A 12,090-nucleotide genomic window follows, 5' to 3' on the forward strand; every position below is an offset into this window, starting at 1 on the left:
AGCCTTGCTGCACTGTTATTTGACTACTCTGCTTGCTTCGTACCCCTGACCTCGGCTTACGTCTGACCATCTGTTACCATCTAAACTAAGGGTGTGCACCGGCCACTTTTAGTGTTTTGGGTTCTGATTAGCTTGAGGTTTTGGGTTCTGGTTTGTTTTGCCAAAACATCCGACGAAAGGTTTTGGTTCTGATTTATTTTTAAAAAAGCATAAAAAGTGCTAAAAAACAGTTTTGTGTTTTTTTTTTTCACTCCTACACTATTATTAACCTCAATAACATTCAATAACAATCATTTCCACTAATTTCCAGTCTATTCTGAACACCTCACAATATTGTTTTTAGGCCAAAAGGTTGCACCGAGATAGCTTGAGCACATAATGCCAAAAAAAGAGGTACAAGATGGAATTGTTCTGGGCCCTCCCTCCCACTCCTCGCGAGATTCGATGCGAGACTTGGACGACAGAGCCTCGTTTTCAATTTTTTGCCCGCCGGAAGTTCCCGAACAGTGCTCGGATCCAGTTCGGATCCGCACTGTTCGGGTGGGCTCGGATTAGCGGAATCCGAGCCCGCTCATCTCTAATCTAAACTGCTTCCTCCGGCCCTGCAGCTGCGGTTTTCTTAATAAACTTACACTACAATAAGAGTTAAGACCTGGGGGCATCCGAGTACCTGTGAGCACATCAAGCTCTACGGGAAAGGCGACTGCTATAGGCAAAGACCTCTACCGCTAGTTCTGTAAGTTTATTACGAGACCTGCAGCCTGAAAGGCGTGTTTATTTCTAGAGATTTATCGCAACTTTTCGACCTTAATTTTAGTCCCCTTAGAGCTAGGTTGCGGACTGACCTGAGAGGGTGGTGGGCCAAGGCTTTTTCTTGGTTGGGACAAATTAACAGTTAAGATGAATATCCTTCCTCGCGTTCTCTACCTTCTACAAACGTTACCCATTTACTTTCCTGACAAATGGTTCAATGACATACAGAGACTGTTGAGGGACTTTGTGTGGGGGGGGGAAAGAGGCCCCGTTTAAAACATGGTGTCCTTTATAGACATAGAACTTGGGGGTACTCCAGCTTCCCCACTTTTCTTCCTACTATAATGCTGTCATGCTAGGGAGGATCCTTGAATGGACAAATCCCAACTGTAAGAAGCAGTGGAGTACTATTGAGGGATCTTTCCTCTCATCTCAGCCCCAATACACTCCTTGGCTGAGCAAATTACCTACAGTCAGACATCCCACTATTGGTCCCACTATTTCAAGGTGGTCTAAACTCCAAACATCCCGCTATATCTCTTCTCCCATCTCACCTCTGCCCCCCTTATTTGATAAACCACTATTCCCTCCAGGCCTACAAGTTAGCTCATGTAAGACATGGGTGCAGGCGGGGATTACATGTGTCGGCCAGCTGACCAGATAATCGGGTATGTCCTCCTTTGGCGACATCCAAGCTAAATGGGAACTACCGCACTCTGAGGTCTGGAGATATCTCCAAATTAAGCACTTTCTATCAGTGGGGCTTCCCCGCACTGACACGGGAAGAGAGCCTACTGTCTGTGAATCAATGTGCTCGGCCTCGAATTGCTCTCCACATCTCTTTGACTTCTTGCCTAAATTCACCATGGCCTTAGAGCGTGACTTTGTTGGGGGGTCCGGGAGGCAGATTGGCCAGTTATCTTTGAGACCACCCATGCATGCTCCGTTAGCATCTCTGTTGTTGAGACCCACTATAAAGTTCTTTCAAGATGGTATAGGTGTCCAACCCAACTAGCTAAATTTTATCGAGGAGTATCTGATTCCCTGTTGGAGATGTCACAGCGCACCAGGCACTCTCTTACATATTTGGTGGGACGGTTCTCCGTCCTTTTAGGACTCGGGTTATAGAGCTCTCTGCTGAAATTTTGGGGGTTGATGTTCCTGACAATCCAGAGTTTTGGCTCCTTAATAAGACCAACACCACAATCTCTCGCTTTAAAAAATCCATAATTTGTGCTGTGAAAGCAGTGATACCGATTCATTGAAGATGGCCTTCCGTCCATTCGAGATTGGTTTCAACGTTTAGACCTAAAACTTAGTTTTTTTTCATCAACAGATACATTTTCTAAATATTATGCTACTTGGTGTCTTTGGCTTGACTTTCAGGTCTCCAAAAAATATGCCTCCCTGATCAGCCCTGTTCTCCCCCCTCCTACCAGCAGCAGTCTGAGTTAATTTTCATTTTCCCAGCCCTCTTTCTTCAATGTCTCAGGATGCCATACACCTCCCCTTTCCCCGATCCTCATCCTCCCCAGCCCGTTTCTGTCCCCATTCTCCTTCCCCATCTGTCCGTTTTCTTTTTCCGTTCTTCTCTCATAACAGATTGTAATTCTCTTTGACTTTTTATGTTTACTACAAAGCTACCTTATACTTGGTGGTTTGGCTATTGTTTTCTATGTTTTTGTATTTCATTCTCAATACTGCCTTTGAAAATCTCAATAAAAAAATAATTACATAAAAAAAAATAAGAAATATGAGGCCGAATACTTAACATGAATTCTATAACTCATAACTGCCTCTTCTCCTAGAATGTCCGGGAGACTTCCAGTTCTTCCTGAGAGAGCAGGGAATTCTCACAAGGATACTAGCCTGCCTGTAAGGTGGGCGGGAACATGCTGTAATTATGCACACCACGCCCCCTCTTGTCATACCTGCCCTCCCCATCTCCTGGACCACGGGTATGAGAAGTAGGTATGTGTGCTCGAGGTGAGCATATATATGGCACATGTGCAAAACTTCAGATAACTTTAATTTACCGACATGTATGTGCACTTCTGCAGCTTTTACTCGTCACTTTGCTACATCTTCCTTCTCTTATGTATTTATATAATTTGGCAGAATTGTTTATTTTCTTTACTTGTGATCTGGTACAAGACTGTTGTTGGATCATTTAAAAAAATAAAATAAAAAAAATCTTCACTGTATCCACGGGCAACAGAAACAAACAGCTCGGTTTGATTCCATGAACAGGATGTATTTGGTAAAAAGGTTCCGTGAGGCAGCACAACTCAATAGGTTAAAGTTATCTGAAGGTGACCAACCTGTATAACTTATTTTAAAACTAGTGTCAATACACAACATGGTGCTGACACTGAAAAAATAGGCTTTAAAAAGTAAAAATAACGAACTGACATCCATATGTTGATTTCCGCCTCTCCAAGGATAATGGTCAGATCGGCATACGGGCGTAGGGGTGCGTTGTTGTTGTTTTGCGGACATGCTCAGTACAAAATTGTGTACGCCCCCAACTCATGAGTTCATTCTGTTCTAGTTCCCTAGGTCAACACATCTCTACCAATGAGACTGGGAACAGTACAATATTTTATTTATTAGCTCTGCATCGGCACATCTGACCGGAAACATTGTGTTAGGACTCAGATCTTCATTTGGCTAAATATTGTCCTCAATATCTTCTTGGCTATTTTTTGGGGGTCACAGTCCTCTCTCACTTCTATTTCTTGCCATCCATTTCCAAGGTTTTGGAGGTCTTTCATATCACCTTCAGTCAAATAAAGAGAGAACTCGGCTCTCAGGCGGTTGCGAGCGCACCGTGGCATCTGGTTGACCGCCGGTTCCGACGTCCTTGCAGCCTGGGAGAATCGTTCATGGAGATAAGGTCAGACGCTTCATTTACTTGTCAGAGAGAAAACAAGGGTGGGTGCGGATGCAAGAGATTGCAGCCTTCTACTCACCCCAAGCGTTAATATATATTACAGTACAGTACGATTATCTCATGTCTAAGCTTGTGGGAACTGTATCGCTGGCCATGTGATGATCCAATCAGTTCTGATTGGACGCAAGGGATTTCCGCTGGCCATGTGATGAACCAATCGGCTCTGATTGGTTGCAAGGGATTTCCGCTGGCCATGTGATGATCCAATCGGCTGTGATTGGACGCAAGGGATTTCAACCTGCACAGTCCTAATTTCTGGCAGTACAAATTGGCATGTTGTATGGGGAAATTGGTGCAGTGGACTAATTTGTCCATGTCTTAATGTTGGGAGCTACGACTACAGGCCATCATTGCCAATTGTCTCTAATTTTCCATGACATTCGCACATTTTAAATAATTGTTCCTATAACTTGTGTCCCTGAAATTGTCCTGGTCTTTAAAGCTGACAAACTGCTCAATACAATTTCCACTGTGTAATCTTATTGTCTTGGCTTGTTAGTTAATTAAGCTCAGTAACCAAGCTGCAGCTGGCAGCTATGACCAGGAAGATCATGTGACTTGGCCTATGGAATACAGTGATCTCTACAACACAATCAGAGTTCTATGATGTCATAAAGACAACGCGTCCTGTTGACAATCCCGGAGTTCTGGAAATGCCCTAGAGATCCTGGGTGGAGTTTGCACATCATTACTTTTATGTTTACACATTTTGTATATTAATAATCTATAATTTACTTATTAGAAACATTTAAGTCATGCACACATGGTCTCAGCTTGGGCTGAATGATACAATGGGGAAAATTTATCGAGCTGCGGGTTTGAAAAAGTGGAGATGTTGCCTATAGCAACTAATCAGATTCTAGTTATTTTATTTAGTACATTCTACAAGATAACAGCTAGAATCTGATTGGTAGCGATAGGCACGCAGCTTGATAAATTTACTCCCATGTATATATATTATACAAACGGGACGCTGTGGGAGTTGAACCACTGGAGTGCTGAGGTGGTGGTGGGGAGTTAGGGCAGCTCGGTTGTTCCTTAGGGTAAAACAATTGCCCATGAGAAGACTGAATGCCTACGATGAGTGGGAAAGACTTATGCCCCTGCTGTCTAATGAATTGTGTATAATTTGTAATAGAGACTTGTGTGTGTATATATATATATATATATATATATATATATATATATAGATATATGTATATAGTGAACAGGAATTTAAAATACTTCAAAGGCAGCCAAAGTAAAGGGTAAACAGGATTAAAGGAGAAGCAAGAAGTAATTTAAGGGGGTAAATTCATAGAAAAAATACAATCTGAGTTTTACAAATTTAGAACAAATAGTAATTTACAGTTTTTTTTAATTTTATGAAGTATGAACGGTGTACCTAGACCACAAGCTGCTCTTACATAGGAGCATCAGAGAGACACAAATACTTTTATAGACATTAAATATGTGATTCTCTGGTTGCAAGGAAGTGATTATTTTGTACTGAACATGACTTCATCAGACATCCAGAAGGTGTCACTCTTACTGTCTTCTTGGTGGCTGAGTTGCCTTTTGTGCACTGCAGCTATCCCCAGTAAGTACATTTTATGTATTTACAATTATTATTGTAACTTAACAGTGACAATGTGACCGATGTGTGTATAGTTGTCATGAGAAGTGATATTACCTGATTCCTGTCAGTCATTCTATTCATGGGTTTGGGCTTCACAGTCAATGAAAACAGCCTCTATCCTTCAGTGTCAAAAGGATCTGATTAGAATTACAGTCACATCAATTATTATATAGTAGCCTCCCCTTTATGACAACTGTGTGACATCATCACTTCTGTGATGTCACAAATAATGAAAGGTAATATACTCTAGATATAAACAGGCTTATGAAGCCTGTATTTGAAGTTTCATTGATAGTTATTAGCTTCACTTTATTTCATAAGAACTTTTCATCATCATCATCACCCTTTATTTATATAGCGCCACTAATTCCGCAGCACTGTACAGAGAACTCACTCACATCAGTCCCTGCCCCATAGGAGCTTACAGTCTAAATTACCTAACACACACAGACTAGGGTCAATTTGTTAGCAGCCAATTAGCCTACCAGTATGTTTTTTGGAGTGTGGGAGGAAACCCACACAAACACAGGGAGAACATACAAACTCCTTACAGATAAGGCCATGGTCGGGAATTGAACTCATGACCCCCGGCGCTGTGAGGCAGAAGTGCTAACCACTTAGCCACCGTGCTGCTTTTCACTAAGTTCTTACAGGAGAACGCCACACAGCGTGCAACTTTCTATGAGGCACTGTAAGGCCATAAAAAGCCCCGCCCTGATCTACTACCACACCCACATTTCAAGGGAGCCACACCCATTTGCCAGTAGTTTATGCAAATCAGCAAATCTGGACTATTGGAGGTGTGGGGTCTACTGAAAGCTTGAATGATCTAGAGATGCTCTAGTCTACATTACTTATACTGATCTGTTGTAAAGAGGAAGCTCCTCCATAGCCGGATTAAGGTGGGGGCACGTGCCCCGGGCCCCCCGCCGCCGGCCGCACGCTGATCGGATCACCTGTTAGTTGGTGATCCGATTCTTTTTCTTGTGAAATTGTGGGGCCCCCCTGACGCAGGTGCACACCCCCCCCCCCCTTCCCCCCTCACAAAATGTGACAGCAGGCTTGATGTACAGCAGCACCGCGGCTGCTGTACATTCTAAGAGGCTGAAATAGAGCTGCTGCGCATGTGCAGCCGCAGCTACTCCTAATCCCAGGACGGCTTCATAGACAAGAGAGCCAGCGGTGCCCCAGGGGCTGATCAAAGCGGCCATGAAGAGTGGTCAGCTAAACCTGCCAGCCAGAGGCCTGACCAAAGGTGACTGAACATGGGGGGGAGGGTCTGTGGGTGACAGGAGTGGGACTGGGTGTCTGTGGGTGACTGGAGTGGGTCTGGGTGTCTGTGGGTGACAGGAGTGGGTCTGGCTGTTTGTAGGCGACAGGAGTGGGTCTGGGTGTTTGTAGGTGACAGGAGTGGGTCTGGGTGTCTGTGGGTGACAGGAGTGGGTCTGGGTGTCTGTGGGTGACAGGAGTGGGTCTGGGTGTTTGTAGGTGACAGGAGTGGGTTGAAGACCCGGGTTTTTAGACCCGGGATTTTTTACTTGTACCATTCATACTGCACCAAGACCCGGGTCATTTGAGCTCGCCCCGGCAAAAACCCGGGATTTTGGTGCAGTATGAATGGGGTATTACAGTCCTTACACTTTATTTGCTGCAAGCTGTGAAAGTAGATTTTCAACACAAAATAGAACAAAATCAAAGAAGTGAAATAAATAAACAGGACAAACATGTTGGAGAATTTCTGAAGAAGAACAGATTTAACCTGTCACTGTCTTCAGTGTGTAAATAAAAGACAACACAGATGTTTCAGTTACATTTCAAGTTCCTGTTAATCTATTATTGTGTTACAAAGATTGCATTTCATTTATCAACATAAAAGCATCATTACTGCCCATTACTGGGCTGATTTATTCTGCAAGTTTACAAAATATTTTATTTTATTCATTCTATTACATGTTTGTTACAATGCTGCCCTCCTTGCATATTAAGCTTTAAACATCATAAGCCAGTTTACAATTATGTTGAATCACTGATATAATACTATACCGATATAAATGTCCCTTAAAAATATTACTCCACAGAATGAATTATTTGAATACTGCAGATGTTCCTAGTCACTATACCTGACCCGGAACAACTATGTAATTCAATTGGACTAGACAGGATATGTGGATTGAATGCATCACCTGATTGGTTGGACATGGCACTTGTCCCATCGGGTGGGAGCCAAATCATTCCCATTCTGATTCAATAGCTTGCATGGCGCCTCTTGCTTTGAAATCTGTATTTTCTGCCTTCTCTCATTGTTCTCCAGATGCTCCCATCATAGAGCAGTGAGGTGCCTTAGCTAATTGCTACATGATGAGGGGTAAAACAAAAACACTCAAGAATTAGGAAAACTCCTTGGGGTAAATGTATCAAACTGAGAGCTTTCCAGCGGGTTTGAAAAACCAATGAAATTCCAGCTATCATTTATTTACTATATTCTACAAAATGATAGCTAGAATCTGATTGGTTGCTATAGGCAACATCTCCACTTTTCAAACCCGCCGGAAAACTCTCAGCTTGATACATTTACCCCTTGGTCTTTTGCCGATGCTAGATCCAGGATGTGGCAAAAAGCACATGGATCCATCCTGCCTGGTGTTAACAATGTGGGGTAGGGCAAGGTGTGTTTTTGTGGCACACATAGTGTCCATTAAGATAAGCAGAGACTTTTTAAAAAAAAAGTGTCCTCCCTCCCGTTTAGGCAGAGGAGATATAACGTATGCTCGGTATGCTAATTGCATACCAAATAGCCCACTGCTCCTTCCCTGCCAGCCCCCTAATACACACCAACACTTGCCGCTAGTGTAGTGGCCTGGAGTACAGGAACAGCAGTACCTGTGATTAGCATGCTGGCTGGACTGTTTAGCATACTATCCGGGATTATTAGCATAATAAGGGCCCAAGTCATGTAGTACCTCTTGGGGGACCAGGGGCATGGTGGAATATTAGATTTTGGAGTAGGATGGAGTAGCTTGTACTTAACAAATGACAACCTGTTACAGAGGTGGCTTCCCAGGTTTTTCAACAAGTTGATATATTATGAGCACAAAATTGTAAGAAAAATTTGGTCAATTATTAAGATGCAAAAAGGTGGGTCCGCTGAGCAGATGCCGTTTTGTGGTGACATGTTCTGCCAGCACATGGATTACGGCACCAGGATGACGGCGGCTGTAGGGGAGTGAGAATGTCCTTCTAATGGGAGTCACTGGGAAATCAAATGTTCATTGATAATTTCGAGTAAATGAACTTCAGTGGTGAAAATTGAACATTTTTAGAGACATTCCAGGTTTAATGAGTGGCTGCTGAGTTTCTTTCACCAAGAAAAATAACCTGTTTATTATACTTCCTCCGATGTCAGGCTGTCACCCTATACTTTAAATGTGACACCTTTTACACCATGATTCCTTTATTGCGGGAAAGTGCATTATGAGGTAAAACTCTACCAATATATTATAAACCGTGAGAATGAAACAGACAGTGCTGGCATCCTCATGCCTAATTAAGACATGAATGAGGCTGGGCAATATTTTAGGAGAAAAATGGAAATGTTGAAATTAATGAAGGAATAGTCCAGGAGGTAAATGTATCAATCTGCGGTTTTTGCAGGGCAGATTTCAAAAGGCAACTTGCCTTTAAAGATATTGCCGTTTTAAATGTGCCCTGCAAAGTCGCTGATTATCGGCGACTTGCAAAAACCGCAGATTGATACGTTTAGTACTAAGTCAGGAACTTAACGTGACATTTCTGCTTCTTCCTACATACCTGGGGCCTGAGCAGCTGCACCGTGGAACTTCCCAAAAGTGGTTATTGGGTATGTGCAAAGTGTACAATATACAGAAGGTGGATATGAATTGTGCAGAACTAAATGCGCAGAGCGCCCCTCTTTTTGTTGTTTCCAAGGGGTCTATTTATCAAAGGGAGAAAAGCCCTAAATCTGGTGAATATGGGAATTTTCGACGGATGTAGAGCTTCTCCCTATTTATAAAAGTCCCTGGGACAGTAAAGACTATTACCTGCGCTGTCCTGCTATTGCCATCTCAGAATGGCGCTACCTGGGGGTCAGTTTAGTTCATACTTGTCCGGGAGACTCCCTGATTCTGGGTGGGTCTCCCGGGAGAGTATGGCGGTCCAAAATGCCGTGATTCTCCGGGAATCACTGCATTTGGCCCCGCCCCCCGCTGTAAAATGCCGCATTACGTCACAGGAGGTGCAAAATGACGCGATTTTTGGAGACCCGCCCCCGCACGCCCACCTCCTGGACGCCAACTAGAAGTTGGCAAGTATGTTTTAGTTTAAATGGTTATTTTTTATTTTTCACAGCGCAGGACATAATTATAGTTCCAGTGCGCTTTCGCAGAAGGACACTGCACTGGCCTGGTGAGCAGTAAACCAGTATTGCCTGGGAGCTGAACAGCGATATTCCCCCTGCAAACTGTTTATGGTAAATTAGGCAATAAAACATTTTTTATCTATGCAGCAATAAAAATCTTGACTATCACCCTTTAATGATAAATAGATTCCTAATTAAACGTTAAAATTAAGTTAATGGACTTACACGACATAAGTCTACACTTTTTAGATGTCTATTACACTACTATAATGTAGACCACAGGTAGGTAACCTGTGGCTCTGTTTGCTGCACTGGCAGCAGGGATGAACTTGTGGCCTCACAAGACGGCTTATTATCCTGTGTGTGAGTTACTATGCCGGTGTCCTGTGCTCTATCTTACCCCCATCACCCTGCTGCCCTCCCTAAGCCAACCACCTGTCGCCCCAAACCTACCTACCGGCCGAGCGACTTTACATGGCTCGCTGATCTTTGAACCCGTAGACCAACGCTGCACCTGCTGGCGCCCGCCCGCTTTCGCACACGCAACACCGCCGCACCTTTGTCATTGGGCCTCCGCGGGTGACGCCAGTGACGGCTGCTGCGCGCTCGGAGCTGGTTTGTCCTGTGGGGCTTGCCGTACTCAGAGAGGTAATCGGGGCACGGAGAGAGCCTGGCAGCAGCAGGAAGACCGAGGGGAGAGAGGGACCGGTGGTGCCCGGAGGTCAGTACCTGGGAGAGGGAGGGTACATGTATGTATGTATGTATGTGTGTGTGTCTGTCTGTGTATATATATATATATATATATATATATATATATATTGGGGTTTGTTGCTAGAGCCATCTATTGCATTATAGGGAATAGGTCAGCTTGACATATGGAGCCTGTATAGGAGATCTACACTACATGATAAGGTACGGGTATTAGTGTGTTGTGGTGCTATGTAAAATACTCTATGTGGACCATAACAGGATATAGGGGTCTATATATAAATAATTGATCTAATATGGCGCTTCATTAAGTGTGCAGCCTGGTGCATGTAGTGGAGCATCCACTCCTCTCCACAAAACCAACACAATCTTTATAATATATTAACCTATATTTGACGCGCACCTTTTCCCATATCAGGAGATATTGAATCCCCTTAAAATTCTATTCCAATTCACTTCTGTCACTAGGGCAGCACAGTGGCCTAGTGGTTAGCACTTCTGCCTCACAGCACTGGGGTCATGAGTTCGATTTCCGACCATGGCCTTATCTGTGTGGCGTTTGTATGTTCTCCCCATGTTTGCGTGGGTTTCCTCCAAGTGCTCTGGTTTCCTCCCACACTCCAAAACTAACTGATAGGTTAATTGGCTGCTATCAAAATTGACCCTAATCTCTCCCTCTCTGTCGATTTGTCTGTGTGTGTGTGTCTATATTAGGGAATGTAGACTGTAAGCTCCAATGGGGCAGGGACTGAAGTGAATGAGTTCTCTGTACAGCGCTGCAGAATTAGTGGCGCTATATAAATAAATGATGATGATGAAGGATAACGATCTTTCTCTTTCTCCTCAAATGGATTCCTGTAGTCTGAAAATCAGACTCGTGGAGATACAAAAAATGGGGAGAAAATAGTGCAGTATGTCTCAAATCAAATGTCTAAAGTCCACAAAGTTCCCAGAAAGGAATATAAATTGAGGAGAAAGATCGTTATCCTAGTGACAGAAGTGAATTGGAATAGAATTTTAAGAGGATTCAATATCTCCTCATAGGTGAAAAGGTGCGCGCCAAGTGTATGTTAATATATTATAAAGGATATAGGGGTCTATTGATGACCAAACTTAAATTGCTCACGATAATTTTCATTTCTTATTGCAGTAATAAATTAATTAGTGTGGCAATTTCTTAAAATTGCTTAGCTATGACAGCAGCTCAGAGAGCTTGTCCCAGAGAATGATCTATAGTAAAGTGATGACAATTGCACTGCTGAATTTGTCATGGTGGAGAGCACAAAGCCTGCAATAGTCTCCCCATTGGTTATAAGTGCTAAAAAGCCTGATAATTAGGGTAAAATCGCGATTGTAGCGTCTGAGTTCTCCATTAATAAATAGTCTCATGACTATGCTATGGAAACGGCAGATTTGGGGCATTATAGGTTGATAAATCGGACCCATTGGTTAGGTTATGCCAGGGCTGGATATGATCCAGGAGCTGATCCCTAACTATATACTGCAGGTACATAACTTTTATTGAATTCGTTCAATGAATGTGAACGAATTCTATAGATTGTAAGCCTGCGAGCAGGGCCCTCCTACCGCTGTCTGTTAATATCAAGTCTTATTTTATTATTGTGTTTGTTACCCATGGGGAGAAATGTTAATAATTTCTCGGCAGCACCTGCTCCTGCCTGC

General features: G+C 43.2%; 1 protein-coding gene and 1 long non-coding RNA gene across 5 annotated transcripts in view; one reads left to right on the top strand and one right to left on the bottom strand.

The window, feature by feature from the left end:
• Nucleotides 1-3,341: 3,341 nt before the first annotated feature.
• On the bottom strand, nt 3,342-10,287 carry LOC142143483 (uncharacterized). Of its 2 annotated transcripts, none has more exons than XR_012689537.1 (3): nt 10,157-10,287; nt 7,508-7,675; nt 3,342-3,623 (listed from the first exon to the last, which is right to left on the bottom strand). It is a non-coding gene; the product is annotated as an uncharacterized LOC142143483 (long non-coding RNA). The 2 variants fall into 2 exon arrangements; XR_012689536.1 differs by having other exon boundaries at nt 10,153-10,287.
• The window catches only part of ITSN2 (intersectin 2), a 121,303-nt gene continuing 119,492 nt past the window's right edge, over nt 10,280-12,090 (top strand). For 2 of the 3 annotated variants that reach the window (XM_075201353.1, XM_075201355.1), the window contains exon 1: nt 10,319-10,420. The gene's annotated coding sequence lies outside the window, so the exon portion shown is untranslated. Of the gene's footprint in view, nt 10,421-12,090 lie in introns of all 3 variants that reach the window. The other variant, XM_075201354.1, reaches the window with a different exon arrangement.

Source organism: Mixophyes fleayi, chromosome 3 (genome assembly GCF_038048845.1).
Source record: "Mixophyes fleayi isolate aMixFle1 chromosome 3, aMixFle1.hap1, whole genome shotgun sequence".
Lineage (NCBI taxonomy): Eukaryota > Metazoa > Chordata > Amphibia > Anura > Limnodynastidae > Mixophyes > Mixophyes fleayi.